Raw genomic sequence first — 25,922 nt, 5'->3', positions numbered from 1 at the left:
CCTCACCCAATTATCATACGGGAGTGGTAAGGGCACACGCTTGGTGTGTGTCGCGTGGATCCAATTTTTTCTACCGGCCACTCGTACAGCAGTTCTTGTAGCCAAAAGCACCTGATATGGTCCAACGAATTTTGGTTGAAGATTTCTGGTTCGTCCAAAATTCTTCACAACGACGAAGTCTCCAGGTTTCAGCTGATGGCCTGGACTTTCTGGAGGTTTTGGCAATGCATCGAAAACCTGTTGATGAATAAGACTCAATTTAGCAGTCAAGTCAAAAAGATAATCGATTAACATTGGGTATTCCAGCTGCTTAAACTCCCTCGGTCTCGGTACTCCCCAAACATTTGCGGGTCGTGTAAAAACCTGAGTCGGGTCGGGGACAATCGATATTTGCCCGGCGGTATTGCCTCTGTGACCCTCTAGTTATTAAATCAAATGAAGAGGCAGGCGCTGGAGACTGGAAAGCAGGAAACAAGGTTTTTATTCTCTCCGGAGGAGAACACAACGAAACGGACAGAAGGTATCGTTCTGAGGTGCTCTAACTGTATTCCTGAGGCCTGGCCTCTTATACACACATTTATGACTTTATTGTAGATTACACATACATGTTAAAGCTTTGATGTACGGAAAAGACATTCTCGGAACTCCCCTTTGGGCCCGTTCCCACACACATTTACAGTTGAAGTCCCCACCCTAGTCACAACAGGTGATGAGCATCGCGCAGCTGGATAATCCGCCGATTCACGGAATGTGGGGGTTTGATCGGATCTCATGGGGTGGGGGCTTTGATCAACCCGGGGATTCTTTGATGGGGGAAGCTTTCTATTGTACGGGGAGGGGCAAGGATGGTATCGGCAGAGCTGGGTGTCGGCTTGGGAACGGGGAGGACAAAACGGGCACACGGGGGAAAAAGGGGGTTTGCATCTAAGGGCCGGAGATCATGAAAGGAAAGCAGGGAGGTGTCGCGCTGGGAACAGGATGAGGGCCTGGGGCAGAGCAGCGCCGAAGAGGGGTTTATGACTCAAGGCAGGTGCAAGCAGGGGGTGGTCAGCGTGCAGGCTTAGTGAAAGCGAAGGGCTACGTCAGGGGCCAGCGGCATGCAAAAGGGTTCGTTCTGATCGGGGCATCTTAAAATGGCGGGCGCGCACGACAAAAGTGTGGCATCAGGGGAAGAGGCAAGATGGCGCAGATAATGTTCACCAAAACGTACTAATTTTCAACAGTCCTCCCTTTAACATATTCAAGACATCTTGCTGGTTCATTTTCTACTTGGTTCTACTGTGGTGGGCATGAGAGAAAAACGGTAGGAACCCTAGGTGGAAAGAGTTGTAAACAATACATTTTAACATTTCTAGTTCTCAGGAGGCGGGCCTATTTGATAAACTTTGATAAACTTGTTCAGCAGGAAAGTCATAGGAATGTAATACAAAAACGGCGAGCAGCAAGTACATATCATAACGTGAACTGGCAGGTTAATACATATTTCAGATTCGGATTGGAGCAGGATCAATACAATGGCGGCTGGGAGAGAAATGAGGCATAGAAAAAACGGTGATTGAGGATGTCAAATGTTCGAAGTTTTACGAGTTCTCATTGTTCTTTGTGGTCTTTCGTTGGCGCTGTTGAGCACCGGCGGTGGAGCTACAAGTCCAGCTCTGTTCTAAGTTCTGCGTTGCAGGGCACGACCCTTTCCTCGCGTTTTCTGGCCGGGAAGGTCCTTTTCGCCCTGTGTCCTTTGAGGTGATAGTCAGAAAGTTCAGATGGAAGAAGAGCGTTCAAAACAGTCCATAGGGTAGGTCAGAGGAAAAGGGGGATGGAGCAAGGCCAAATTGGGAACAAACTAGGGGAACGAGAGACTTCAAATAGGCGGGCGTGTGACAGAATTCAGAGAGCGGGGACTTGTCGATAGGCACTGGACGTCGAGCAGGGGCATCAGGTCGACCCTTTCTTCTCATGCTGTCGAAAACAGTGCCTCGTCCTGCAGCTCTTTTCTGTCGTGGTCTCGCCTTGGCTAATGTCGCAGGTGTTCCTTAGTCTGCAGTCAGGCCTCGTGCTCCCACATCCGGTCCTTCTCTCCTCCAACAGCAGTACCCTTAAACAAGTTTGAAAAGACAGTCTTTAGAGAGTTTGCAGATGAAGATAATCAAAAAGTCTATTTCTCTCCTAGCTCCAGGCAAAGAATAAAAATGCCCGTTATGTTAGTGTTCACAACTGGCATATGAATGACCGGTGACGGGCCTGTTGGATTTACTATGACTTTCCTTCATAATTATTTATTACAGGCATGACAGTTCATCTGATGGTAACCCACCTTCGTGAGACAAATCTGGCAAAGATATGCAGTTTTCTAGAGTTTTATATTTACAAAAGGGTACAGTGAGTCGTCAACATGGTACTACACAGGTATTTTGCTGAGAGACGAACATGGCTAAACATTTCCTTTCTATCGGTGCATCCTGCTTTGCAACTACTGCGGGGTTCATTTTGATGATTTCTTTACCTTGGACTAGTCTGTTAACCTTGTAAAACATCATTCTGGATCCTACGTAACCTTTTACAGCCCGATTACTTAATTAGGAAGGACAGGGGTTTTATGGGAAACAACCAGGGACATAGGAAACTTGTGGTAAGGGCATAAATCGACCCATCTCTCACAACCGGAAATGGGGGGTAGTTTCATAATCCCAGTTTTTGGGCGGCTGATACAGGGGAGGTAACGGGGGTGATCATTTTTCGGCTTGGGTATTGCGAAAATTCGGGGAGGGGAGGGTCGCGTATTCTGAGGTCCTTGTTTTATACCATAGGAGCCGTTGACATGTAGTTCCCTTATTTCGGGTCAGATTAGGGAACCTCTGCCGTCTTACCTGTCCTTTCCCTTACGGCCCAACCTTGGCTCATTGACTTCTAGCGGAAAAGGAGAGGTAATGACGCGGCCTCAGGGGGATTGTATTAAAGACAAGTTTTTGTGCAAATACTGACGGTATTTGAAGCCAATTGGGTGGTGTGCTAGGGGTGGCAGTTTGCCAATTTCGGGGTGCAAAAATAGAGGGAGAGAGAGAGAGAGAGAGAGAGAGAGAGAGAGAGAGAGGAGAGAGAGAGAGAGAGAGAGAGAGAGAGAGAGAGAGAGAGAGAGAGAGAGAGAGAGAGAGCGCAACGGCAGGCTAAATAGTACACGTGCAACAGAGAGGGTGGCAGTGTATTCAAGAAAGGCTATTTAGTGCATTACACAGTAAAGGGCATTCACGGGTCTGGGTTAGAATCTTGTAATCATGCAGTTTGAGCATTAAACAGGGTAGAGGGGACATGCCTTGAGAAAAAGGAAAGAAGAAAGGAGGTACCATGTTGTCGCACTTCTCGCATTCTTGGTCCTTCGACCAGTTGGGTCGACGCCTCAGTCACACACACATTCTCTCATAGTTTCGCATCATACGTGACATGGGTTCATTCGTCCAGTCTGGTTTAAGGGTGGTCACTTTTTATCGGGTTGTGCTAATTTTTCGGGTTTGTTCGGTACGTGAGTAGTTTGCAGGCGTGCTTAGACACCACCTTGCGGCGCTAGTCCGCTTCGTGTATTAGACATGGCAAGACTTCAGATCTTCGCCACACCTTGGCTGTAATTTCTGATGTAACCTGCAGAGGGAGAAAAAAAAGGGGGTGGGGGAGACAGCGTTCGCGCACATTTAAATACATGGATTCATAAGTCCTTTACTTACCTCTTACTCGTCTTTCCTCCTCGGGGCAGGGTCCCCGGGGATATGGTTTCTGGAGTCGAGGGGGGGTAGCGTGTCCATATAGGTCGTGTGCGGGGAAACGTAAAAAGGAAACCAGAGGTGCCTAGTGCGAGGTATCTAGTCAGAGGATGTATTTTACTATCGGGATCCTTAAACCTCTTTCAACGCTGTGGCGTTCTAAGGTTCTTCGGTTCTTGGGTCAGCTCCGTTCCCTGATACTTTGGAACGTTGTACTTTATAACATTTACATTATTTTATTTCACCCTCCTTTTACATTCCCTCATTTACACCGTTCGTTTTACCCATCCTTGGAAGTCAAGGTCTTCCCCTACGCGAGAGTTCATGGGTCAGTCGCGTACTTTGAAGGCGGAGTGTCGTGTTGTCGATCCGATCCGTCCTCCAGGGCTGGGCAACCATCTTCTTTTAACCTTAAAGAGAGAGCAGAGTAGGGTGCACAGAAAAGAACTTTCCCACCGATCCCACATTTTAAAAATAAAGCATGCAATACCCGTCCATAGTTTCAAAAAAACTTTATTTTTCAAAATCATTTCAGCATGTGGACTATGAGGGTGCGGTCGTATTTGGCCGGTCGTGGCAATGGCTAAAGTGCGTACAGTGGGGGGTGTCGTTTGCGGCAATAAAAACATCGGAAAGTTTTACTCATTCATTTGTAAGAAACTAAAACGTCTATTAATTGGCTGGGGGTTCGAGGGCATTTTAATTTCATAATTTTAGAAGCATAATTATAATAGTTGTAATCAGATTTCCTATATGCATACCGTACGTGTGCGTCGTAAATGGGGTTTACATCAGTTATAAAAATATAATACATTGTACATTTGTAATCAACATTTGTAACGGGGATCTTTTCATACTGTTCGTCGAGTGAGTTCTCTTTGTCTTTTCTAGCCAAGTGTACAAAGGATCATATAAAATCTCAGAACACCAAGTTTATATTAGTGCGAAGGAACACCACGAGGTGTTCGTAAGTTCCGATTGATACCAGCGCCATTTTGGGCGGGGCCGGCTCAGTCCGGAAGCAGCATCAGGGGAAATGTTTCCCATTACTGGCAGTTTGGACCAGAGTCCTTTTCGGTAGTTCTAGAATTCACGCTAACAGAAGGAGTGGCAATGTCATGTTTGTTTCGTTGGCGATCAAGGCAGCCGTCCCTTACCGGAAGCCTGCAAATGCCGAAGGTTCCGCCGGGGACCTTTGTAGGATCTTCAGGGCTGCGGAGATGCTGTCGGAGATGGGGGCTCGTGCTCCAGGGGGCAAATGTTCGAGTTATATGGCTGGTCAAAGTTACTCTAGTGGCCGGGGCCCGTCTTCCAGCGGACCCAGACGCCATTTTGAGGCCCTACCGGGGCCACTCTCGTCGAGTTTGCAAGAGTGGAAGAGACCCTTCGGAGTGAAAGGAAGAGGTCCCTGTTTTGTGAAAGCGGGACGTTCGGCTGGGGTGCAGCTGTGATGCCCCCACCTGGGGGGGCGAGGGAGACTGGTTCGCATCGTCTCCTTCTCCCGGTGCACTCCATGCCGCTCCTTTTCATCGCCCCGCATGAAGGTTTCTCCACATCCGGTGTTCCCCAAGTCCTGTGCTCGGTGCTGTGGGAGTATGGTCACCATTGCACGTTCGGTGCTGCGCAAGTACTGGGGTGCCACCATGGTGTGTTCGGTGCTGTGGAAGTATGGGCACCATCGCCTGACTGGGGGTGTTCGGCGTCGGGCCAGGGGCTGGGAAACCTCCTACCGGTGGAGGTGGGAGAGGCTCGTCCGCGTCGCCTCTCCCTCCCAGCCCAACTTGGACAAATTGTTGTGGAGGTACGTGCAGGACATCCCGCCGTCCAGGACTGCTGCGGCTGTGACGGAAGAGAAAAGGAAGAGGTGCCTCGTTCTTCTCCGGACATGTGGCGGGACCACTTTAGTCTTTCCAGGCCCGTTGCGGCCGGCCAAGGAGACATGTGGCGGGACTACCTGCAAATGCCCAGGCTGCGGGCTCCTGCCTCTCCTCCGGCTCCCCCATACGTTAAGATTTCCTGACCAAGAGTTGGCGGCCGGGCTCGCCTTATATGGGTTGCCGTTGGTTGGGCGTAGCCGTAACCCTGCCCTACTTTGGAAGGTTCCAGAATGGGGGGGGGCGAATGTTCTGTTTGACTTTCATTTTCTACAGTTTACCGTTATTATTCCTTGTTTGTTGTGCTAAATTAAAAGTTCAAGTTCATTAATGGTCTACGGATTATGTTTTACCATTTCTTTCTTTCCAGGTTGCTTTTTATGCTAAGTTTCTGCTAACAGAGGTTGAGTAACACGGAAACACGTGTAGAGGGATGACGCAGATTTGTACATTACATACACACAAACTCAGACGGGGAACAGTACAAGTATGACATACAAAGACTCAAGACGAATATAAAACAGTTATTGGTCATAATTATCTCTTTCTGTCTGTGAATTTGAAACGAGGCTGGGTTCCCGTCTTGACATTGCCCGACCTAGGAGAACTTGAGCATGCCGCTGAGATTTTCCTGGCGAAATCTGTGCCATCGGGCATAATCAAACGTGGTGGTTCTGTCTGGTCTGTCTACGTAAGTCGGGTTCTTCTTTGTCTCGCGCTTTTTCTTGTACTGCCGGTCTGTCGTTCCTGTCGGCCCTTTGCCTTTACTCACGCTCAGTAGAGTCGGGCATTGGGCTTTCCAGTGTCCGACATACCTACAAAAAGCGCATTGGTTTGACCCTAAGTCTGGTCGTCCTTTGCATAGTGTCGGGGGATAAGTCGTGGGTAGCGGTGTCCTGGGGTTGTCCTGTCGGTATATTTCTCTACTTTGTTTGTCCTCGTCTTTTCTCTGTCGTTGCATAGCCTCTCTGCGCCACATACCGAGGCTGTCGAGCATAATTGGCGTTGTCTTATTATTTCGAAGGGCTATTTCTAACGTTTCTATTTTATCAAGGTCAAAGGATCCTGCCAGTGGCCACTGTTTGTCTTGACTCTCTTCGGTATACCTGTGCCATAATTTATTATAAGCTATGGTGACTAACCCATAGTTTATGAACATGTCCTTATTAGGGGTGCCTTCTAGTGGAGCTATATGGTCCACCTCTAACACCCGGTCCGGGCTAAACAGGCTATTAATCAGTGGGGAGAAGACAGACATGACGGCTCGTAACGAGGGACTAAAAAAGTCAGCACTGCCTATCTTATCACTAGGTGCAAAGACTAGACAGAATATTTCTATTCTACGTTGTTTGCAGGCAGTGAATACCTCATGGACCAAAACCAAAAGACCAATAAATAACAATGGGGAGAATGAGTAGGTCCGCAAAGATCTGCGTTACCTACCCTTTTCACTATCTGCAAAAAGGGTGGTCACTTCCCTGTTTGCAGACAGGGAATCTCCAGGAAACAATATTTTTGCGAACAACAGTTCAGTTTCAAGCAATTATTGAGTGGGGGAGAAAAAAAACAAGCACGGCTGCTACCCTACCTATCCTCCACTGCTTGCAAAGAGAGAGAGCCTGTTGTTTCTCCGTTTGCAGACAGTGAATCTCCAAATAAAAAAAATAAAAATAAAAAGAGCAATACTAGTATTTTTGAACAATCAAACAATCATGCAATTATTTCGCAACTTGTCGTGATTACACGACCTTACCCGGACCACGTGGACAGTTTCTTGTCTTCCGAATCCAGCGCCCGATCGTCCTCTTTTTCTCGTATTTCTCACGGCACTCCTGATGGTTCCCAGTCAGGACCGTAGATCACTCGAGAGAGGTCTGTTCGGAACTAGTGAAGTTCGGATGATCGGCTGCCAGACGAGGGTCTATTGGGCAAGAGCTCTCCCGATCGTTGCAGTCGTTCACTCTGTCGTCGGGACCTCTCCCACTGGATCCACGAGTCGCTGATGGGCCCCACGCTTGGGACGCCAATTGTAAAAACCTGAGTCGGGTCGGGGACAATCGATATTTGCCCGGCGGTATTGCCTCTGTGACCCTCTAGTTATTAAATCAAATGAAGAGGCAGGCGCTGGAGACTGGAAAGCAGGAAACAAGGTTTTTATTCTCTCCGGAGGAGAACACAACGAAACGGACAGAAGGTATCGTTCTGAGGTGCTCTAACTGTATTCCTGAGGCCTGGCCTCTTATACACACATTTATGACTTTATTGTAGATTACACATACATGTTAAAGCTTTGATGTACGGAAAAGACATTCTCGGAACTCCCCTTTGGGCCCGTTCCCACACACATTTACAGTTGAAGTCCCCACCCTAGTCACAACAGGTGATGAGCATCGCGCAGCTGGATAATCCGCCGATTCACGGAATGTGGGGGTTTGATCGGATCTCATGGGGTGGGGGCTTTGATCAACCCGGGGATTCTTTGATGGGGGAAGCTTTCTATTGTACGGGGAGGGGCAAGGATGGTATCGGCAGAGCTGGGTGTCGGCTTGGGAACGGGGAGGACAAAACGGGCACACGGGGGAAAAAGGGGGTTTGCATCTAAGGGCCGGAGATCATGAAAGGAAAGCAGGGAGGTGTCGCGCTGGGAACAGGATGAGGGCCTGGGGCAGAGCAGCGCCGAAGAGGGGTTTATGACTCAAGGCAGGTGCAAGCAGGGGGTGGTCAGCGTGCAGGCTTAGTGAAAGCGAAGGGCTACGTCAGGGGCCAGCGGCATGCAAAAGGGTTCGTTCTGATCGGGGCATCTTAAAATGGCGGGCGCGCACGACAAAAGTGTGGCATCAGGGGAAGAGGCAAGATGGCGCAGATAATGTTCACCAAAACGTACTAATTTTCAACAGTCGACCGAACACAATCTCATAAGGGCTAAGCCCTACTCGAGAGTGTACAGTCGCTCTTGTGGATAACAGGGCCAAAGGTAAGGTGTCTGGCCAGGACAAGCCCGTGGAGGCTTGTACCTTAGCCAGCTTCAGTTTGAGGGTGCCATTGTACCCTTCAACTAAAACACAGCAATGCTCTCGCAGCCACAAAAACAGTGTGAATTTGAAAAAAAGACAACTGGTAGCAATACAGATGAAAGAAAGCAGCAGATCTCTATGTTCAAGTTCTTTTTCAATGATGTTTTAATTGGATCCAAGCTCAGCCGACACGTGTTTCATCGCGTTAAAGTGGAGTCAACACGACTCTTCAGGGCTGATGAAAGTAAATAAAACATGTGTATAGTACATTCCAGTAAGTCACAATTTGTACATAGATTCATGACATGTACGTGCATGAAAGTGATAGTGACGGATTGTTACGTGCCTAGTGGTCGTCTTTGTGATAAGTGGACCATGCGCAACCACAAACACATCCTGGTAACGGTGGTGAAGTGTGATTTAACGGCTAAGTTATCCTTAGCCAATTGGCGATTTCGTGTACTATTTGATAATATATACAAACTCTTATAAAATCACCTCAATTGGTGTTTCATGCTCACTAGGAATCCGCGTTTGTGGAGTGTCAGGGTGTATGAGTGTTCAAACGCTCAAAGCAATAGGCATGCCAGTGAATATCTCATGCTGTGAGGTGGTAACATGTGTCTAAGGAAAGGTACATGCTACTCTTTGGCCCTGCTAGTTGCAGTTAATGCATACCTAGTGGATAGCTTCAGGCATCCACGGTTAGATGCGGGATATTCAGCGCGGTAGATGGCGTGTCTACGTTTAGAATAAAGAAAAATATATACATAAATATGTATACATACCACACGGGAGAAAAATAGGAGCGGGCAATTAGTGCGTTTCACAGGGTGCACAAAATGTGAAAATTGCAAAGGCTCACCCTGATAAGATATTGGCGAGTCTGCCAATATGACTAATCGATCAAGACCCTGGTTCCGGGTTGACAAGTATGTCTTACACAGGTAAAATAAGAAGTAAGCACACAAATTGTTGCACGTCTGATTTCAAGGAAGACTGCATGAGAAAGAAAGACAACGGGCTGTTTGAAACTACAGCAAAATCACCTTACTAGAACATAACAGAGTAAGCAATACACAGTCCGTATTTGAGAAGAAACGCATGGTACATACCTATGCACGAGTGCGTGAATAGCCGTACCGGGAGGGGACCCGACTGCTGGAATTGCGAGGTGAGATTTTAGTATAGGATTCTTCGCGGGTAGCTTCAGACTGAATACGGGAAAAATAATATAATTGAACTTTAACTAAGTGTCGTCTCTGTGCAGAGAAACCTATGATTCAAATGGAAATGCAGGTATACAGAGTGTTGCGTCTTTACCTGACAGCCGGTGTCCCTCCTCCGTTGGTTCCCGGTCGCCGTGTTCCAAGGACGGACACGTGACCGGAAACCGGAGGGCCTGAAATAGTCTCAGCAAGTCGTTGCCTAGACTACAACGATAATGTACCACGTCTCACCGAGACCGCCATCTTGGGTGTACAGATGTCGGTAGTTTGGAGCCTCAAAGCCAACAAAAAAGGCACAGATTGATGTAAAAAACCGGAAAAAGTTTATAGAGGTGGGGGCATAATGAATGTATCATTCTGGGCATAAGATACAAATTAGTAGTGAAAACTCAAGCCAGATACCTGTATGGCATCACCTGGGTAAATTCCAGTAATTACGCAAAGATGCTAGCGTAACGACTATATGAAGGATCACATGTATCATTATTGACTACGTAAAAGTAAGTGACAAAAGGGACTAGTAATCATGCATATTGTATTGAGTCGAATCACCGTTCTCGAAACCCGTCACTCATAACTTGTTCAGAATAAGAAAGGAAATTGTACTCAGAGCTTAAGTCCACTGAAGGATCTCAACCACGAGAGCAAGCCACTTACAATTAGATAAGCGCCTAAAGTGAGTGAGTCATTCCATGAAGTGATAAAAGAAATAACTGTAAAATAAAAAAAGAACATTATTTAAAACTCAGAACGTGGTCGTGATAAAGTGGTGACCCATGGCTTGAGCACCCCTAAATAAAAATGCAATCCATGCTGTGACTCGTGACATTGTAAAATTCATGGGTACAATCACGTCATTATGTCTATCAGGCAGTCAGGTTACAAATATAATGATTGATGAGGCTGCAGTTTGGTATTACTTAATAAATACTAGAAAAACCAAACAATTACAACGTGGTCATAGAGCACAAGAAAAGAGAAAACAAAATTAAAAATTAAAAACATAGGCTGTTCATGTGGACATATTTACAATGAAATCGTTCATGCAGTGCCCATTAAGTCAGACGATTCCATATCATTATTACTGTTGTGTCTTCATATAGCAAAATTAGCAATCAAAAGCAACAATCTGTACAAACAGAGGGAAGATTAGTTCCCTAAAAAGAATTGAAGCTCTGGGTCATAGTTAAGCCCGTGTTCCACGCATTGCAAACGCATGATCCACGTGGCCTCCCTACGCCTCAAAGTCAGTTCTCTGTTGCCACCCCTAATATTTGGGGGGATGACGTCAATCCCAAAGAAACGTACCTTTACTTCATCCTCCAATGGTTGGCAAGCTGCCACATGCAGCGCAACCGGGTATTTGGGATCCCTTTTCTGGATAGCCCGCATGTGTTCCGCTAGCCTCTCCTTAAGGGGTCTGATAGTGCTACCTACATATATCAAGCCACACTGGCATTCAATGATATATACTACGTACCTGGTTATGCAAGTGATATTGTGTCTGATTGAATATGTGACCCCGTCATGGCCTTTGAATGTCTTAGTACCATGTTTACACCACACACATAACGAACAGAAACCACATTTGTAAAAACCCAGACTACGTGTAGTGAGCCAGTCCATGGCCAAAGTGTTGTGTGGAACGGTAGGGCTGAGCTTATTCTTCAGTGTACACCCTTTCTTGTATGTAATGGCTGGTCTGTCCGGTAGCCACTCTCTTAATGTTGTGTCTTCCGTTAACATTTTCCAATGTCTATTAAAACTCTTGGAGATTGTTTGGTGTAATGCATTAAACTCAGTAATGAGTCTAATTTTTTGGGTAGAGGAATCATTGTCAGTACGTTTCTTTAAACAATCTGGTCTCGAGGCACGGCGAACCCTTGTCTCTGCAGAATTTAGAGTCCGAAGGGGATAGCCTCTATTTAAAAATCTGTTTTTCATGTTAGTTAGACAATCATCAAATTCTCTAGGCTCGCTACAATTGCGTTTGGCTCTTAGGTACTCACCATAAGGTATGGCCTGTATCTGGTGTGTAGGATGAGAGCTGCAGGCATGGAGAATTGAATTACAGGAGGTGGGTTTCCTATAAAGTCTGCTGTGGAGTTTACTGTCTTTAATGTAAAATTCCAAATCTAAGAATTCCATCTTTTCTTTGCTGAATTGCATGGTGAATTGTATACCCCATGTGTTTTCATTGAGATATCTAAAGAAAGAGTTCAAAGAGTCTATTGTGCCAGACCAAAGAAGAAAGCAATCATCAATGTAGCGTCCCCAAAATAAAATGGAGTCGATATATGCAGCACCTTTAGGGCCCCAAATGAGATCTGATTCAAGGGCCCCCATGAATAAATTGGCAAAGGAGGGAGAAAATTTCGAACCCATAGCTACCCCCTTTGTCTGTCTAAACCATTTGCGGTCAAAGATAAAGTCGTTGTTGTCAAGAATGATTTCCATCATCCGTAGTAACATCTTCGTGTGAGCCCACAGCGAAGCTGGACGGTTGGAGAGAATTCTCTCAATTGCCTGCATCCCTAGTTCAGGATTGATGCTGGTGTATAGAGACACCACATCCATTGTGACTATTATGGTTTCAGGCTGCCAGTCAATATCCGACATCATTTCTAAGATGTGTTTCGAATCCTGGATATAGGATGGTAAGTTTTTTACTAACGGACCTATAAAAAGGTCCACGTATTCTGCTAATCTCTCTGTAGGGCCCCCAATGCCTGAGACAATAGGTCTACCAGGCGGGAACGCTAAGTTTTTGTGTATTTTCGGAAGAGTATATAGCCAAGGATAGGTCGGTCTAAAGACTTTTAGATACAAGTATTCGTCATCGTCCAAGAGGCCAGATTGTTTCCATTCAAGCAACAGTTGATTGATTAGAATAGTCAGAGGACCCATAGGGTTCTGAGAAAGTGGTTCATAGCAAGAGGTGTCACTCAGTTGCGTATAAATCTCATTATTGTAATCCGCCAGATTCATCACAACCACATTACCCCCCTTGTCAGCCTCCCTAATGATAATGTTTGAATTGTCACTAAGAATAGAGAGTGCAAGACGTTCGCCTTTTGTTAAGTTGTCCTTATATCTGAATTTGTCATTTAAGTTCTTCATATTCAGTTTATCAATGTCTTCCAAAACACGTTTATGAAAGTTGTCTATAACGTTACCCCCAGATAGAGTAGGGGTCCACCTGGATTTGTTTTTTAGGCCACTGGTCTGACCATAGTCTGTTTCGATATCTAGCTCCTCTAAAAGCCTCTCCATGTCATACGGACTATCTTCTCTGTCTGTTAAGGAAAGAAGCAGATGGGTTGCTTGAATATCTTTAATAGTCAACATTTCTTTGTCACAAACAGTAGGAGATGGTCTAGAATCACCAGTAACCTTAGATTTACAAGAAAAATACTTTTTCAATTTCAGTTTTCGTATGAACTTGAAAATGTCAATTTTGCTCTGACAGACATCCCCAGTACTGTATGGATTAAAGTTTAAACCTTTGCCAAGTAAAGAGATCATATCAGGTGTCAAAGGAAAGGATGAAAGGTTGATTACTTGAACAGTGTCCTCAGGGTCAACTAATTCCTTTGTGTGCCTGATCTGAGTTTTCTTCGATATTCCTCGTTTGAGGCTGCGCCTACCCCTGTGGGTTTTGGGTCTGCGGCGCCCCTGGTTAGGGTTGACCTGTTGCCTTTTCTGATTCGTTCCATCTCTAAAAAAAGGGCATATTGATGAGATCGGTGTTCTCTGTTCTTTCATTCTCTGATTCTACCAATCCTACAGAATTAAGTGAGGACGTGCTCGAAGTTACTGAGCTGGCTGCAGTGGATCTACCCATTAGGGAGCCTTGTCTGGATTTAGGAATCAATGAATCATATTTTTGATCATAAGTATACACCCTCCCATTTTTGTAGTCAGACTCGTCCCTTTTAATTTGTCGGGCCTTCCTGGTTTTGATGTCTGCCTGATGTCTGAGAAGAATTTCATCCAAAGTGGTGTAATTCTTGACAGTGGATTCCGGTTTGTTAAGATCCTTAATCTCTTGTTCCAAGGTGGATATCTCTAATAACAGTTTAGCAGACTTTCGTTCTGCACTCTCTATAAGTATGTCCATTAGGTTCATGGAATTCTGGTTGAGAGACTCTTCCCACTTGACCATAAGGTCAATATCTAGATTGTCATATGTGGGAAAGGTCTGAGAACGTAAACCTCTGGGAATTTGTTTGATACGTCTGTAATACTTCAGGGTGGTTCCATCCCACCACCGTGAATTCTCTTGCTTTTTTAACCTCTCTAGTTTGAGAAACTTGTCCCTGAGACCTTCCACAGGTGCAGGACCTGTAGTGGCAGATGCCTGGTGTGTGGGCATTCCTTTTGCAAGGTTATCGAAGAGGTCTGCTGCTACCTTGTCCCTATCCATAATGGGGAAAAGGAAGTGAACTAATACAAAAAAGGAAACGTGGAGGCAACCAATCTGAAAACAATAAAGACAAAAGGCTTAAAAGGGTTTTCAGGAATTTCAGAAAATGGCGCTCTGCCTGGAGTATACGTTGGACAGTGTGTGGAGATGAGTTCTTGAGGGTGGCGCGTATAGGGCGAACGGATTAACCCAAAAACCGTTCCAAGACAATCAAAGATTACCCAAACTGTAACACAGCAATGCTCTCGCAGCCACAAAAACAGTGTGAATTTGAAAAAAAGACAACTGGTAGCAATACAGATGAAAGAAAGCAGCAGATCTCTATGTTCAAGTTCTTTTTCAATGATGTTTTAATTGGATCCAAGCTCAGCCGACACGTGTTTCATCGCGTTAAAGTGGAGTCAACACGACTCTTCAGGGCTGATGAAAGTAAATAAAACATGTGTATAGTACATTCCAGTAAGTCACAATTTGTACATAGATTCATGACATGTACGTGCATGAAAGTGATAGTGACGGATTGTTACGTGCCTAGTGGTCGTCTTTGTGATAAGTGGACCATGCGCAACCACAAACACATCCTGGTAACGGTGGTGAAGTGTGATTTAACGGCTAAGTTATCCTTAGCCAATTGGCGATTTCGTGTACTATTTGATAATATATACAAACTCTTATAAAATCACCTCAATTGGTGTTTCATGCTCACTAGGAATCCGCGTTTGTGGAGTGTCAGGGTGTATGAGTGTTCAAACGCTCAAAGCAATAGGCATGCCAGTGAATATCTCATGCTGTGAGGTGGTAACATGTGTCTAAGGAAAGGTACATGCTACTCTTTGGCCCTGCTAGTTGCAGTTAATGCATACCTAGTGGATAGCTTCAGGCATCCACGGTTAGATGCGGGATATTCAGCGCGGTAGATGGCGTGTCTACGTTTAGAATAAAGAAAAATATATACATAAATATGTATATATACCACACGGGAGAAAAATAGGAGCGGGCAATTAGTGCGTTTCACAGGGTGCACAAAATGTGAAAATTGCAAAGGCTCACCCTGATAAGATATTGGCGAGTCTGCCAATATGACTAATCGATCAAGACCCTGGTTCCGGGTTGACAAGTATGTCTTACACAGGTAAAATAAGAAGTAAGCACACAAATTGTTGCACGTCTGATTTCAAGGAAGACTGCATGAGAAAGAAAGAAAAACGGGCTGTTTGAAACTACAGCAAAATCACCTTACTAGAACATAACAGAGTAAGCAATACACAGTCCGTATTTGAGAAGAAACGCATGGTACATACCTATGCACGAGTGCGTGAATAGCCGTACCGGGAGGGGACCCGACTGCTGGAATTGCGAGGTGAGATTTTAGTATAGGATTCTTCGCGGGTAGCTTCAGACTGAATACGGGAAAAATAATATAATTGAACTTTAACTAAGTGTCGTCTCTGTGCAGAGAAACCTATGATTCAAATGGAAATGCAGGTATACAGAGTGTTGCGTCTTTACCTGACAGCCGGTGTCCCTCCTCCGTTGGTTCCCGGTCGCCGTGTTCCAAGGACGGACACGTGACCGGAAACCGGAGGGCCTGAAATAGTCTCAGCAAGTCGTTGCCTAGACTACAACGATAATGTACCACGTCTCACCGAGACCGCCATCTTGGGTGTACAGATGTCGGTAGTTTGGAGCCTCAAAGCCAACAAAAAAGGCACAGATTGATGTAAAAAACCGGAAAAAGTTTATAGAGGTGGGGGCATAATGAATGTATCATTCTGGGCATAAGATACAAATTAGTAGTGAAAACTCAAGCCAGATACCTGTATGGCATCACCTGGGTAAATTCCAGTAATTACGCAAAGATGCTAGCGTAACGACTATATGAAGGATCACATGTATCATTATTGACTACGTAAAAGTAAGTGACAAAAGGGACTAGTAATCATGCATATTGTATTGAGTCGAATCACCGTTCTCGAAACCCGTCACTCATAACTTGTTCAGAATAAGAAAGGAAATTGTACTCAGAGCTTAAGTCCACTGAAGGATCTCAACCACGAGAGCAAGCCACTTACAATTAGATAAGCGCCTAAAGTGAGTGAGTCATTCCATGAAGTGATAAAAGAAATAACTGTAAAATAAAAAAAGAACATTATTTAAAACTCAGAACGTGGTCGTGATAAAGTGGTGACCCATGGCTTGAGCACCCCTAAATAAAAATGCAATCCATGCTGTGACTCGTGACATTGTAAAATTCATGGGTACAATCACGTCATTATGTCTATCAGGCAGTCAGGTTACAAATATAATGATTGATGAGGCTGCAGTTTGGTATTACTTAATAAATACTAGAAAAACCAAACAATTACAACGTGGTCATAGAGCACAAGAAAAGAGAAAACAAAATTAAAAATTAAAAACATAGGCTGTTCATGTGGACATATTTACAATGAAATCGTTCATGCAGTGCCCATTAAGTCAGACGATTCCATATCATTATTACTGTTGTGTCTTCATATAGCAAAATTAGCAATCAAAAGCAACAATCTGTACAAACAGAGGGAAGATTAGTTCCCTAAAAAGAATTGAAGCTCTGGGTCATAGTTAAGCCCGTGTTCCACGCATTGCAAACGCATGATCCACGTGGCCTCCCTACGCCTCAAAGTCAGTTCTCTGTTGCCACCCCTAATATTTGGGGGGATGACGTCAATCCCAAAGAAACGTACCTTTACTTCATCCTCCAATGGTTGGCAAGCTGCCACATGCAGCGCAACCGGGTATTTGGGATCCCTTTTCTGGATAGCCCGCATGTGTTCCGCTAGCCTCTCCTTAAGGGGTCTGATAGTGCTACCTACATATATCAAGCCACACTGGCATTCAATGATATATACTACGTACCTGGTTATGCAAGTGATATTGTGTCTGATTGAATATGTGACCCCGTCATGGCCTTTGAATGTCTTAGTACCATGTTTACACCACACACATAACGAACAGAAACCACATTTGTAAAAACCCAGACTACGTGTAGTGAGCCAGTCCATGGCCAAAGTGTTGTGTGGAACGGTAGGGCTGAGCTTATTCTTCAGTGTACACCCTTTCTTGTATGTAATGGCTGGTCTGTCCGGTAGCCACTCTCTTAATGTTGTGTCTTCCGTTAACATTTTCCAATGTCTATTAAAACTCTTGGAGATTGTTTGGTGTAATGCATTAAACTCAGTAATGAGTCTAATTTTTTGGGTAGAGGAATCATTGTCAGTACGTTTCTTTAAACAATCTGGTCTCGAGGCACGGCGAACCCTTGTCTCTGCAGAATTTAGAGTCCGAAGGGGATAGCCTCTATTTAAAAATCTGTTTTTCATGTTAGTTAGACAATCATCAAATTCTCTAAGCTCGCTACAATTGCGTTTGGCTCTTAGGTACTCACCATAAGGTATGGCCTGTATCTGGTGTGTAGGATGAGAGCTGCAGGCATGGAGAATTGAATTACAGGAGGTGGGTTTCCTATAAAGTCTGCTGTGGAGTTTACTGTCTTTAATGTAAAATTCCAAATCTAAGAATTCCATCTTTTCTTTGCTGAATTGCATGGTGAATTGTATACCCCATGTGTTTTCATTGAGATATCTAAAGAAAGAGTTCAAAGAGTCTATTGTGCCAGACCAAAGAAGAAAGCAATCATCAATGTAGCGTCCCCAAAATAAAATGGAGTCGATATATGCAGCACCTTTAGGGCCCCAAATGAGATCTGATTCAAGGGCCCCCATGAATAAATTGGCAAAGGAGGGAGAAAATTTCGAACCCATAGCTACCCCCTTTGTCTGTCTAAACCATTTGCGGTCAAAGATAAAGTCGTTGTTGTCAAGAATGATTTCCATCATCCGTAGTAACATCTTCGTGTGAGCCCACAGCGAAGCTGGACGGTTGGAGAGAATTCTCTCAATTGCCTATCTGGGGGTAACGTTATAGACAACTTTCATAAACGTGTTTTGGAAGACATTGATAAACTGAATATGAAGAACTTAAATGACAAATTCAGATATAAGGACAACTTAACAAAAGGCGAACGTCTTGCACTCTCTATTCTTAGTGACAATTCAAACATTATCATTAGGGAGGCTGACAAGGGGGGTAATGTGGTTGTGATGAATCTGGCGGATTACAATAATGAGATTTATACGCAACTGAGTGACACCTCTTGCTATGAACCACTTTCTCAGAACCCTATGGGTCCTCTGACTATTCTAATGAATCAACTGTTGCTTGAATGGAAACAATCTGGCCTCTTGGACGATGACGAATACTTGTATCTAAAAGTCTTTAGACCGACCTATCCTTGGCTATATACTCTTCCGAAAATACACAAAAACTTAGCGTTCCCGCCTGGTAGACCTATTGTCTCAGGCATTGGGGGCCCTACAGAGAGATTAGCAGAATACGTGGACCTTTTTATAGGTCCGTTAGTAAAAAACTTACCATCCTATATCCAGGATTCGAAACACATCTTAGAAATGATGTCGGATATTGACTGGCAGCCTGAAACCATAATAGTCACAATGGATGTGGTGTCTCTATACACCAGCATCAATCCTGAACTAGGGATGCAGGCAATTGAGAGAATTCTCTCCAACCGTCCAGCTTCGCTGTGGGCTCACACGAAGATGTTACTACGGATGATGGAAATCATTCTTGACAACAACGACTTTATCTTTGACCGCAAATGGTTTAGACAGACAAAGGGGGTAGCTATGGGTTCGAAATTTTCTCCCTCCTTTGCCAATTTATTCATGGGGGCCCTTGAATCAGATCTCATTTGGGGCCCTAAAGGTGCTGCATATATCGACTCCATTTTATTTTGGGGACGCTACATTGATGATTGCTTTCTTCTTTGGTCTGGCACAATAGACTCTTTGAACTCTTTCTTTAGATATCTCAATGAAAACACATGGGGTATACAATTCACCATGCAATTCAGCAAAGAAAAGATGGAATTCTTAGATTTGGAATTTTACATTAAAGACAGTAAACTCCACAGCAGACTTTATAGGAAACCCACCTCCTGTAATTCAATTCTCCATGCCTGCAGCTCTCATCCTACACACCAGATACAGGCCATACCTTATGGTGAGTACCTAAGAGCCAAACGCAATTGTAGCGAGCCTAGAGAATTTGATGATTGTCTAACTAACATGAAAAACAGATTTTTAAATAGAGGCTATCCCCTTCGGACTCTAAATTCTGCAGAGACAAGGGTTCGCCGTGCCTCGAGACCAGATTGTTTAAAGAAACGTACTGACAATGATTCCTCTACCCAAAAAATTAGACTCATTACTGAGTTTAATGCATTACACCAAACAATCTCCAAGAGTTTTAATAGACATTGGAAAATGTTAACGGAAGACACAACATTAAGAGAGTGGCTACCGGACAGACCAGCCATTACATACAAGAAAGGGTGTACACTGAAGAATAAGCTCAGCCCTACCGTTCCACACAACACTTTGGCCATGGACTGGCTCACTACACGTAGTCTGGGTTTTTACAAATGTGGTTTCTGTTCGTTATGTGTGTGGTGTAAACATGGTACTAAGACATTCAAAGGCCATGACGGGGTCACATATTCAATCAGACACAATATCACTTGCATAACCAGGTACGTAGTATATATCATTGAATGCCAGTGTGGCTTGATATATGTAGGTAGCACTATCAGACCCCTTAAGGAGAGGCTAGCGGAACACATGCGGGCTATCCAGAAAAGGGATCCCAAATACCCGGTTGCGCTGCATGTGGCAGCTTGCCAACCATTGGAGGATGAAGTAAAGGTACGTTTCTTTGGGATTGACGTCATCCCCCCAAATATTAGGGGTGGCAACAGAGAACTGACTTTGAGGCGTAGGGAGGCCACGTGGATCATGCGTTTGCAATGCGTGGAACCCGGGCTTAACTATGACCCAGAGCTTCAATTCTTTTTAGGGAACTAATCTTCCCTCTGTTTGTACAGATTGTTGCTTTTGATTGCTAATTTTGCTATATGAAGACACAACAGTAATAATGATATGGAATCGTCTGACTTAATGGGCACTGCATGAACGATTTCATTGTAAATATGTCCACATGAACAGCCTATGTTTTTAATTTTTAATTTTGTTTTCTCTTTTCTTGTGCTCTATGACCACGTTGTAATTGTTTGGTTTTTCTAGTATTTATTAAGTAATACCAAACTGCAGCCTCATCAATCATTATATTTGTAACCTGACTGCCTGATAGACATAATGACGTGATTGTACCCATGAATTTTACAATGTCACGAGTCACAGCATGGATTGCATTTTTATTTAGGGGTGCTCAAGCCATGGGTCACCACTTTATCACGACCACGTTCTGAGTTTTAAATAATGTTCTTTTTTTATTTTACAGTTATTTCTTTTATCACTTCATGGAATGACTCACTCACTTTAGGCGCTTATCTAATTGTAAGTGGCTTGCTCTCGTGGTTGAGATCCTTCAGTGGACTTAAGCTCTGAGTACAATTTCCTTTCTTATTCTGAACAAGTTATGAGTGACGGGTTTCGAGAACGGTGATTCGACTCAATACAATATGCATGATTACTAGTCCCTTTTGTCACTTACTTTTACGTAGTCAATAATGATACATGTGATCCTTCATATAGTCGTTACGCTAGCATCTTTGCGTAATTACTGGAATTTACCCAGGTGATGCCATACAGGTATCTGGCTTGAGTTTTCACTACTAATTTGTATCTTATGCCCAGAATGATACATTCATTATGCCCCCACCTCTATAAACTTTTTCCCTTTTTTTACATCAATCTGTGCCTTTTTTGTTGGCTTTGAGGCTCCAAACTACCGACATCTGTACACCCAAGATGGCGGTCTCGGTGAGACGTGGTACATTATCGTTGTAGTCTAGGCAACGACTTGCTGAGACTATTTCAGGCCCTCCGGTTTCCGGTCACGTGTCCGTCCTTGGAACACGGCGACCGGGAACCAACGGAGGAGGGACACCGGCTGTCAGGTAAAGACGCAACACTCTGTATACCTGCATTTCCATTTGAATCATAGGTTTCTCTGCACAGAGACGACACTTAGTTAAAGTTCAATTATATTATTTTTCCCGTATTCAGTCTGAAGCTACCCGCGAAGAATCCTATACTAAAATCTCACCTCGCAATTCCAGCAGTCGGGTCCCCTCCCGGTACGGCTATTCACGCACTCGTGCATAGGTATGTACCATGCGTTTCTTCTCAAATACGGACTGTGTATTGCTTACTCTGTTATGTTCTAGTAAGGTGATTTTGCTGTAGTTTCAAACAGCCCGTTTTTCTTTCTTTCTCATGCAGTCTTCCTTGAAATCAGACAAGCAACAATTTGTGTGCTTACTTCTTATTTTACCTGTGTAAGACATACTTGTCAACCCGGAACCAGGGTCTTGATCGATTAGTCATATTGGCAGACTCGCCAATATCTTATCAGGGTGAGCCTTTGCAATTTTCACATTTTGTGCACCCTGTGAAACGCACTAATTGCCCGCTCCTATTTTTCTCCCGTGTGGTATATATACATATTTATGTATATATTTTTCTTTATTCTAAACGTAGACACGCCATCTACCGCGCTGAATATCCCGCATCTAACCGTGGATGCCTGAAGCTATCCACTAGGTATGCATTAACTGCAACTAGCAGGGCCAAAGAGTAGCATGTACCTTTCCTTAGACACATGTTACCACCTCACAGCATGAGATATTCACTGGCATGCCTATTGCTTTGAGCGTTTGAACACTCATACACCCTGACACTCCACAAACGCGGATTCCTAGTGAGCATGAAACACCAATTGAGGTGATTTTATAAGAGTTTGTATATATTATCAAATAGTACACGAAATCGCCAATTGGCTAAGGATAACTTAGCCGTTAAATCACACTTCACCACCGTTACCAGGATGTGTTTGTGGTTGCGCATGGTCCACTTATCACAAAGACGACCACTAGGCACGTAACAATCCGTCACTATCACTTTCATGCACGTACATGTCATGAATCTATGTACAAATTGTGACTTACTGGAATGTACTATACACATGTTTTATTTACTTTCATCAGCCCTGAAGAGTCGTGTTGACTCCACTTTAACGCGATGAAACACGTGTCGGCTGAGCTTGGATCCAATTAAAACATCATTGAAAAAGAACTTGAACATAGAGATCTGCTGCTTTCTTTCATCTGTATTGCTACCAGTTGTCTTTTTTTCAAATTCACACTGTTTTTGTGGCTGCGAGAGCATTGCTGTGTTACAGTTTGGGTAATCTTTGATTGTCTTGGAACGGTTTTTGGGTTAATCCGTTCGCCCTATACGCGCCACCCTCAAGAACTCATCTCCACACACTGTCCAACGTATACTCCAGGCAGAGCGCCATTTTCTGAAATTCCTGAAAACCCTTTTAAGCCTTTTGTACCCTTCAACTAAACCTGCTGACTGGGGATGATTCGCAGTGTGGAACTTTTGCTTTATGCCTAAGCCTGCACACACATTCTGCATGACTTTCCCTACGAACTCACTTCCATTATCTGACCATACAATCCGTGGCATACCAAACCTAGGGAAATATTCTTTGAGGAGAATTTTGGCAGTCGACAAAGCAGTATTGTCCTTAAGTGGATAAGCTTCAATCCATCTTGAAAAGGCACAGACTACCACTAGGACGTACTTGAGATTATTACATCGGTCCATGTGAATGAAGTCTAACTGAATCACTTCAAAGGGACAGGAAGGTGGAGCGAAATGACCAGCAGGTGTTGGGGTTCCCTTGCCAGGATTATGCATCAGGCATATCATGCAGTTTCTCACCACTCGCTCTGCACACTTACTAATTCCATCATTCTTCCAAACTGGGGCCAACATCTTACAAATCCCTTTCGAACTGATGTGCGCTGTTCCATGCGCCATCGTTACTACCGCAAGCACATACGCATCAGGCAACATCCAACGCTGCTGTTCCGTCAAATCAATCCAACATCCATTCGAGTCCAACTTACTCGTATTCTCTTTCCATGCAAGCTTTTCCTCTTCAGTCGCTTCTTCTTGAATCATTCTCACACTTTCCATTGTGTCTTCACACATTCCCGAATCAGTAACCCACTTTGCAGACGTTGCAACATACATCCTACTCATCAGATTCCTAGCTGTCTGTTTTGCTGTTCCATCAGCAAAGGCATTTCCTCGACCAACATCATCCGTGATTGCTCGATGAGCACTGCACTTCACAACCGCAACTTCCATTGGTAAGGTTAGAGATTCCAGCAAGTCATTAACTAGTTGACCATGCTGTATTTTAGTCCCATGTGACGTAATAAAACCTCTTTCCTTCCACAATCGTCCAAAACTATGGGCTACGCCAAATGCGTACTGACTATCTGTGAACACATTCACTCTCTTTCCCTTAGCTAAAACACACGCTCTAGTCAACGCAATCAATTCTGCAGAATTCTGACTCACTCTTGCAGTCTCCACAATTGTATTCAAAGTTGTTACTGCATAGGCAGCTGTCACATCACCATTCTCCAATTTAAAACACGACCCATCAACATACAACGTGCCATCTGGATCTGACAACGGAGTGTCTTTTAAATCAATTCGTCCTTTTGTCTCTTCCTCTGTTCTGAAACAACAATCATGTGGTTCGGAATCACTCGACTCTTGACCAGTCGGCAACAATGTTGCTGGATTCAATACATTGCATCTTTTGATCTGAATATGACTTGCAAGTAGTGTCAGCTCTTAGCCTGATAATCTAGCACTGGTAAGGTGTTGTGTCTTTGTTCGGTTCATGAGTGTGTCCACAGCATGAGGAACCATGACCACTAGCATGTTGTTCATAACCAACCCAGCAGATTGTCGAATGGACGCTGCAGCTGCCGCTGTAGCTCTCAAACAACTAGGCAACGCTCTGGCTACCGGATCTAACGTTGATGAAAAATACGCACAAGGGCGTTGTTTATCACCAAATTGCTGTGTCAGAACACTCAACGCGCAACCTTCTCTCTCGTGGACATAGAGTGTAAATGGCTTACTGTAGTCAGGTGTACCCAACACAGGAGCTGAACATAGTGCATTTCGTAACTCAGAAAAGCTCTGCTGACATTCGTCAGACCATGGCACTGGATTTGGAACACCTTTCCCCGTCAAAGCCACCAACGGTTTTGCCAGGAGGGAAAAATTTGGGATCCATTGCCTACAGTATGAAGTAATACCCAAAAACGCACGCACTTCTCTCTGTGTGCTAGGAACATTCATCTGCGTAATTGCTTTTATTCTCTCTGGGGTCAACCTTCTTCCCTCTTTTGACAAGAGATGACCTAGGTAGGTCACTTCTTGGCAACAGTATTGCATTTTTTAAGGTGACACCTTATGATTTAAATTAGACAAATGATGTGTCGCAGGGTTTCTGTTCTCACACAGAACTGTGCACAGAGGAGTGGAACCTCGGCAAATTAGGGTGTCCCAAAACTTACCTTAGCAACCAACTCACCCCTTACCGAGCTAGCTACAGTGTCTCATTGGACATATCAAACTCCCAATGTTTAGACAAACCAGAACATGAACTTACAGTACCTCAGGGTACGTGGAACTCATGAACACTCTTTTGTTATATTATCATTACAAACCCGAACATGGAGTAAAGAAGACACATGTGCATTTGAAATGTTTATTTACTAATGCCGTCTTCTCAGGCGCAGTATCTTAGATAATACAAGTATACTTATTATCAGTATCAAAATTATCAGCATAGTTACTAAGACATAAAAAGCGAATGGGGACAGCATGTTAACATGCTGTAATGAATAAGAGTCAACAACACTTATATCTCACCCTCCCTAACACATATACTATATTATTAGCTAAGAAGGTCTCTTTGGGTTGTTTTAGGGCGGGCCCATACCTTAGTGTCCTAGCATGAAGGAATCACATCAGCATACACCAGCTCTCTCTGCATGTGCACCGCATCAAGTTAACAATTCTCGTGCAAAGCAATATCAATCCCGCCTCAAGCCCAAGTTGGCAAAGGCTGCACTTGTGTTATGACTATGAAGGCGTGGAGATCAGACCTCATAACAATTCCATATCGTGTTGCTCCTGAAACTTCAGCACTCTCCGTGCAGACATGGTTTATTAAACAAAACTGATATCAGAGCAATAACATATTATTCTCACATACACCACGGCAAACCACTAGGTTGAAAGCTAAGTCAACAATTAAGGGTCGTGTGCAGAAGTTGCAAGAAAGGAAAAATGGCGTTTAAATCTCAAATGTACCTATGCTAACTTAACACGATATAAGGATATATAGGAGCTATATAACACCCCCCCATGATCCGAGAACGGACTAAATAAGATAACAGAAGTGCCATCACATGAGAGCAGAATCCAACAATAAACGAGCATGAATAAAAATTCAATTATAAAAACTAATGCTAAAAAATAGCCCACAAGTATAATGTGGCTCAAGCCAATAGGCAAGCAAAAATAAAATGTCTTGACCAAAAGTCAATAAAATCAAGGAAATGCTATTAATCAGCATGTCAATTCGAGGCAGTGTTTATGATAAGACTG

This window comes from Lissotriton helveticus, chromosome 5_1 (genome assembly GCF_964261635.1).
Source record: "Lissotriton helveticus chromosome 5_1, aLisHel1.1, whole genome shotgun sequence".
Lineage (NCBI taxonomy): Eukaryota > Metazoa > Chordata > Amphibia > Caudata > Salamandridae > Lissotriton > Lissotriton helveticus.
This window is presented reverse-complemented; position numbering follows the sequence as displayed.